Source organism: Melanostigma gelatinosum (genome assembly GCF_949748355.1).
Source record: "Melanostigma gelatinosum genome assembly, chromosome: 2".
Classification (NCBI taxonomy): domain Eukaryota; kingdom Metazoa; phylum Chordata; class Actinopteri; order Perciformes; family Zoarcidae; genus Melanostigma; species Melanostigma gelatinosum.
Genome location: NC_136635.1, coordinates 22,449,103 through 22,457,013, shown reverse-complemented (window position 1 = coordinate 22,457,013; position 7,911 = coordinate 22,449,103).

Here is a 7,911-nt window from a genome sequence, read left to right as displayed (position 1 = left end):
TTCTCCTTGTAGATATAGCCGAAACAAAACTCCTGTTCATTTGTTGTTCTTAGTGAGCCATTCCTGCCTCTATCTATCTATCTATCTATATATATATATATATATATATATGTATATATATATATATATTTTAAAAATGTGTTTTTCTTCAAGCAGCTGTGCCGGTCTGCGCCGTGGAGCTGCAGCTGCTGACTTCTGGCTGCATTCGTTAGCTCCTGTGTTTCTACAAGCTCTGGCTTAACAACCCCCGCAAGGGCTTTCAGCCCTCATCTGTGTCTCTCCTCCCTCTGCCCTCCGTGCCGGGCTGCAGGCACTGAAGCTCAGATGGTGTGTGTGTGTGGTCCCCCCCGCCCCCCTCCATGGGTGCACAGGGGGCACTGGGTGGGCAAAGGGAGGGGGGGGGGGGGGGGGTTGTGGGTGGTCACAGTGTGAGTGGGGCTCATTCTTAAAAATGTTTTTGCACAAATTCGCCCGTGCAGCAATTGAAAGCAAAAACAATCTTTGGTGATTATTATCGTGCGCACACCTTAATTAATCCGGCACCCCATAAAAATATTCATCCACGTTGCTGCAGTAGTGAGTTGATGTGCTCTCAGACCCCAAGGCAAGTCCTTAAATGACTAACACCCCCCCCCCCCCCCCCCCCCCCCACACACACACACACACACACACTATCATCACCAAAACAAATCCAAGAATGTAGCTGTGAACGTACAGTTTGGACAAGCCTTTGACTGTTATATTTGCGGTCTCTGAGGCATTTGGTGAACCTTAACATTACTCATGGCTGGCTGCGGTTCCTCGTGTGTCACAACAGTTTACAGTCCATCCTCTGTGGACGTTCGCGACATCAACAAAAAAAAAAACAAAGCCTGGATTTGTGAGAGTGGAAACCTCGACACTGACATTCATTTTCACTTTTTTTGCGACAGAAAATGCACCACGCATGCGTGGACACTGTAAGTCTATGTCGCTACAGAGTTCTTTTGCTTTTCTTTTTAAATACAGGAAACTGTGGTTACATTCGGTATTAAGTCTTACTCACGCTCTCGCAATGAACGTTGTCTGCTCACGCAGCCTGCCACAACAAAACACCTACTTCTGAATGACAGCGCGCGTGACGAGCCGTCGGTGTCAGACTCTTTGCTGTGACTCGCACAGCAAGGGATTCATCAAACCTCACATCATCTGCCAGGCCCCAGCCCCGTCGGGAGAGAAGATGCTTTCAAGCTCAACCAACAAAAACTTTGCGCACTAGCGTCTCCAAATGGCTATAAAAAGGAGTTGAACTTCAAAACCCAGAAATCCTGAAAGATGAGGTCAGTGAGCTGCAGTCTGGCTGTTTGTGTTAACCAACCCAAAGCAGTATGTGGCGCTTCACACCACAGGATGGGTGGGGGACTTTACTTTATCATTTACCTTTCAGTCATACCTGACGCAATGATGGATGGGATGCCTTGGTCTATTTCGCCAGTCAGTGTAGATGGCACACTTTAAAAATAAGCTATTTAAGCACAAGGGCTAGCTAGCTAGCTAGCTTTTTTCTTATCGTGCACTATATAACATCACATGGAGAATTTAGCACTCTGAAATGCATCAAATCCACTTGTTCCACTTCTTTGTTGCAGTTCAACGAGTCACAACGCTAGCATGTTCACACAGAGTAGCTACATACTACTTAAATGTTACAACATACCTCCGGCACATAGCCTCACACACACACTGGCAAAGTTACACAGCCGAGTGAGGGCAACCAGGTCAATGAGAGCGATCAGACTGAAGTTGCTAAGTTATGGACTGAAAAACTAAAATAATGACTTTAAATATTCTAAAAAGCTTCAGCTTTGAAGAGAGAATCTTTAAAGCTGCTGAAGCCGCAATTCAGAGAGTACAATGTGATTGAGGGGTCGCGGCTCTCAAAATGGCGATTAGAGGCTAATGGTGCTAACACCGGAGACAGTGCAAAGAAAACGGCCTTGGTGCTGACAGAGCTATCGGTGTTTACCTGAGGGGGGAATCGGAAGGGGGGGGGGGTGCTACGCTTCCGGGATGCCGTTTTCAGCTGTAACTGCCTCAGGAGCGTCGTGCAGAGCTGTGGCAATTAGCTCGTCAGAGCGGGTCTGGCTATAGTTGTTTGCTGCAATATCAAAGCTCTGAATTCTCAGAATTTTGAATTTAGCACCTAAAATATCTAAATTTATTCACTCCACATTCTCCTCTGATGCAGCTTTATTTGTGATTTTATGTTGAAGTTGTTCCTGGTGCAGCTTGTTTGTTCCTCTGTTCTAATATTTTCAGCATTTTTAAGACAGCGAGAAGGACAATGCAGGTTGGAAATACTAGTGGAGTGGAATGGTATCACAATGGTGACTCCCAGGGGCCGTGGGGCCCTTCACCCTCTCTTTATATGGGATGTAGGTTGGCACGGTCCACCCCCCCCCCCCCTCCCGCTGGCAACCAGCAGGCCGGGGGCCCCGGGGCAGGGGGAGGTGAAATGTCAGGAGCGAAATGCAAATTCATGCTGACAAGCAGCGCAGAAAACATGTTCTCTGCGACTCGGTGGAACCTTGATATTTCTCAAAGTCAAATGAACATGTCAGCCAATACTGCAGGGCAATTATTGGGTTATTTAAAGAGGAGGTTCAGAAAGCAGGCCGGTGTTACATCACAGGCAGCGGGGACTGTTTACGTACAGCTCAGCGGACAAGGCTCGCCTTTTGTTGTGGCCGTTATCCTCCTCCTCCTCCTCCAGTCTCCCTCTGTCTGCGAGCCATCACCGACTCTCGGAGTGAGACACTACGAGGGTGGGCCGATAGAGGAGACACATACTGGCTTGCGTGAGTCCGTCATTACGTCACTGCTGCGCTTTCATCCTCCACATCTGCTGCCGGGCCCGGTCCCCGTGTGTTCTCCGCCTCCAGCACTGGGCTCCCAGATACACTATGTGGCTCACAGCTCAGGCTTTGATAAGCAGCAGGACACCATCAAGACCTAATAAGAACCTCAAACTGTATTAATTCAGCCTGCTATTACTGTTGAATGCTGTTAAAGGGGAAATCGTAGCGGGAGGATGCACATAACACCTAACGTTGCTTTGCTGGTGGCTCAGTGGGCGGTAATGTCAGTCTGTTGGTCAGTCCAACGCTTTGGTCCAGACGGAAATGATTGGATAGATTACCACAAAACTTTGTTCAGACATTCATGGTCCCCAGAGGATGAAACATTGAGGATCGTCTGACGTTTCCTCTACCGCCACCAGCAAGTGACGTTTCAGTGTGCCCAATGCTTCAGTTTATGACCAAATCCCTGCAAAACGAACGGCATTCCCATCAACCTCAGAGGTACTTTTTGCTAATTAGTAAATGTTGAACATGCTAAACATCAGTTTGTTAGCTTTGCTATTGTGAACATGTGATCATGCTCATGTTAGCATTTAGCTTAGAGGCAGGGTTGGTAATATTGTATACAAATAAGTTTTTAATATATACTTTTCATTGGAAAATTCCCTCCACTGAAGCTCAGCAAGGAAACAGTCCATGAAAACATTGTATTATCTAAATTTTTCACAGAGATGTGTGCACTTTGGGTTTCTATGACAAATGATTGTGTAAGCTGTCTTACTGCACGTATGTGCGTGTGGATACGGTTTTGAGATAGGCCGGCAACATGTGAACTCTTGTGAGGGGTTGAATTCTAAATATATGTGCTGCACAGTATGTACCAAATGCAAATTAGTTTTTTTTTTAAACGCAAAATATGTCTGAATAAACCATGAGCTCATAATGCCTGCATCTAATTGATGTCTGAATATCTGTTCCGTCAGTACAGGGAGTCGTGACGACGCTCTCCGGCTGTGACGTCTGAGGTCGTGCCCCTTCCGTCTTGAAGCTTACGGGTCGTCGCTGCGCTGATGAGTTTACGAGGTCATGCCCCCCTCGGTCAAGACATGAAAAAATACACGGAGCTCTCGGTGCAGCTGAGAATTAGAACCTCCACATGTGACGATAAAGACGTCGATATTTTATGCGGCACGCGCAACTGATGCTGCACCAGAGGAAATGGAGCGTGCGGTAGAATACACCCTGAATGCTGCATCTGGTGAACAAAGGAGGGATTCAAGCTGCTATAACCTCCAACGCCACAAAACTGCAGAGACACAGCAACAAGGGCCTGAATGCAAAAAGTGGCACTCGTGTGTGAAAGGCTGACATCACGCAAAGATAAACGTCCCCCAAATAGAAGCTAATTGCAGCAGGAAACTGCATATATATTTAGGCCGTGTTCAGCAAAGTGGCGAGCCCGAGACAGGAAAAGGCATGTGATGCGCCCGAGTGATGTGTCCGTGTGAAAGGATCCTGTCACTGAGGACATGTGCACATTTGACACACGCACACTGGCCTGATAATGTCAATATCATTTCCGTCATCTCCTGTCAGCCCCGACGCCCCGCTCCTGAAACGAGCAGGAAATGGAAGCTTAACTCAGACGCTGACTCAATGTATAAACAAACCGCTCAGTGTCAGTAACTCAGGGGAACCCACTTTAAACTTTAAAAATGACTTCATTTGACCGAGTGTAAAGATCAGAGGTCATCTACACCAACAAACTAAATACAGACAGACTCCTGCAACGAGTCCTTCTACTGCATCTGGTGCTATGTTCATGTAAAAGTAGAACTCAAGATGGTAGTCATCGGTAACTTACAGACACTCCATGAGATCATCCAACTGGTTCAGGTTCCTGCCTTCATCCGTCTCTCCGACCTGTCTTTAAAGGAACAGTTTAAGTTTTTTTTGGCAAAACACAAGATCGATACCACTCTCGTGTTCGTAGAGCAAACTATGCCGCTGCGGTGAGCAGCCTGTTAGCTTAGCTTAGCATACACTGCCCAAAATCATTTACTCTGTCCATGCTGTTCTTTCTACATGATTGCTAAACAGGTATAAAACCTCCATCAAAGAGTAGATGGAAGGTCTGTAATTAATACCTACCGGTGATGAAATATTCAATTACGCATCCAAAATGGATGTGAACAATGTTTATTGGATTCATACATTGATGTTAAAAGCCAGAGAATGTGTTGAAATGACTCCCTTCTACTATCATGAACTGATATTTTTGCAACCTTCAGCTGTTTCAGTGTAGCTGACTGCTACAGTGCAAATCATGCTTGAAAACTGTGATGGTGGGAACTCTGTTAATGCCGTGCGATCCGGGGCGAGAGAAGTGCGTCTTCCCGGTGAGTCGTGTGTCATCAAGAAATCTGCCATGCGGTAACCAAGCAACGGCACATGAAGCCGAGGCCTCGCCGCCTCACCCTCATTCTGTCACGCATGTAAATCTGTCAGGTCCAGGCCGACAACACACATGCTAACTCCACAAAAAGACACGTGCAGCCCTCAGCATCTTCCCTCGGACTCGTCCCCTCCCCACCAAAAAATGGTGTTGGCGTAATCAGATTAAATTCAGGAGCTAATTTGTTGCCGTCGAGTGCGTGCCTCAGTAGCAGAGATCCATAACTTATCGAAAGCTGATTAACGCACCAACCCTCCTGCTTGTGCCGACTCGGAACGCCGAGCTGTGCGGTTGTCAGGATTGCTTAAGTGTGAACAGACGACCGAGGCATCCTGACGTGAGCGCTGCGCGTCAACGCTCACTCCTGTCACCACAAGCTCATCACAGTGATACCTCCAGCTGGGCTTTACATTTTTAAATGTATCACAATAGCACAACGGCTACTGTACTATGGGTGTTTAAATGAAGGCTGTGCTGATATGCAGGCTGGAAAATAAACGTTTGTCATTCAAAAGCTCGTGATCTAGCTTCTATGTTGAACGTATACTGCAAGCAGCAGTTTGTACTTTGTAAGGGCATAAAGGGCAGTTATGTACTAAAACTCTTTTAATCAGATATGGAAGCTCTGTGTTGCTCCCTTTGATGACTCAGACTGTATGAAGCCTCCCGGCGGGGAAGTCTGGAAGTCAGGCGACATACAAAAATGTCCCCCGAACCGGCTAATGAGCATTTTTTTCTGTTCTTTTTTGAGCCAGTGAGGAGACTAACTGAGTGCGGCGGAGGGGGGGGGGGGGGGGGGGTGAAAGGGGACCTCTGCAGCGGGCCCCGTCTCGTGCTGCCGTAGCAGGGCGGTTAAACCGGAGCTGGCGTGATACGGGGTGACAGCGGCACAATCTTGGCCACGAGCACAAACCGCCTCGCTTACGTAACCAGCCCATTGTTACCGCCCATGTCGCTGTCATTAAAGATCCATAGGAATCACGTCAAAGTCTACAAGACGAGTTTTGAGTGAGCGGAAGCAGAAGATAAATCCAGTAAACTGGTCTCGTCTCATCCCAGTCTGTAAATGATGCTGGAGGAGCGAGGAGGCGGCACAGTTGAACCCAGCTGACACAGCACACCCCTTCACACCTTTAAGCCTCCGCCTGACACTTCACCACCCTGTTCCTGGCACTTCTGCGATCAAAAGATGATCACTGGAGGACTTTATTTATAGCTCGTGAAGAGACTGGGGCTTTTTTAGTACAGAGGCGAGCATCAGTTCACAGCCGGTTTGTCTCGTGACCCGTCTTCACAGGCTGATCACACAGCGCTGAATAGTTTAAAATCAAAAGGACTATTTTCTCTGTTCGCGTTGTTTGATGCGATTCCAGGAGACAGGGAAGCTGAAACACGAGTCTGCGTTTTAGAAAGAAGACAAAACATGTTGTAGTGACGACACGTTTTCCATCCTGGAAGCCTAAAAACACCAGACACCTGGATGGCACTTTGAGCAAGGCATTCATCTTAATAAAATACTCAAATGTACACTAAATTAGTTCTAGGTCACTTTAATCATTCATCCTGTTCATATATTCTTCTTGTTCATTTGTATATTCCATGTATGTACCTTGAGAGCAATGTGTAAACCCGGGTCAAATTCCATGTATGCGCCATTAAAGCCGATTCTGACTCTGGCCATGATGAAATCCCTTCAGTGTCCCCCACGATAAGATATTGGGGACAACATCTACAGTGTGTTTGTGCAAAAAAGCATTAAAAAACTAAAAAATAATTCAAAGAAAAAATGTCAAAACAGCGCATTGTTTTCACAGAACTGTGGATTTCATCCCCTCATCTCTTCCATTGTGAGCTCCTTAATCAGGAATCTGTAAATGGCCAGTATAAACAGTGGAAATGATTTGAGTGAGCAAAACGATTCCATTGTATACCAGAGTACGATTTGGAAAATGTGAACCCACCCTTTAGTACAGTCATCCTAATCTCAAATATTTCATGTTGAAGTTTGAAAAGTGTTCTTAAGATATCCATTTTGGAACCTGGATGGCCAGACCCTTTATCAACTATTACCACTTACGGCTAAATATTCAACTTCCTGCTGTTGAACATTTCCACCAAGGGCTCGCAGGGTTATTTAAAAAAATCCAATACGTCAAACCCTGAGACAGTGTGCCCTCCGATCCTCACACACCCACATACACGCTGATACAATGATGCCGGTGTTCCACGCTGTTCAGATGGAATGATTTATTCATAATCATGGTAGCATAATAAAACGATGAACATTGAAAGCACTGACAGTTGAACCCAAGGCCTCTCACACACTGCATGCACCACCCCGACCCCAGCGTTCACAGAGACACTGAACATTCCTAACGCCAAGAGAAAGTCCTCCTTTTGTTGTTTGGTATTCTCCCGCCCTAGTCAGTTTTTTCCTTGTTCGTTCTTTTTTTTGAATCCTTTAAATATATTTTGATATAAAAACGAGCCCACGTATGATGAATCAACCATGTTTGTGAACTGCCTCTCCCCCGTCTCCCGTTATTGTCCTGGCCAGACTGTATCGGCTAGAGGACAAACATGATACTGGCCTCCTAAATCCTCTCTCTTCCTGTT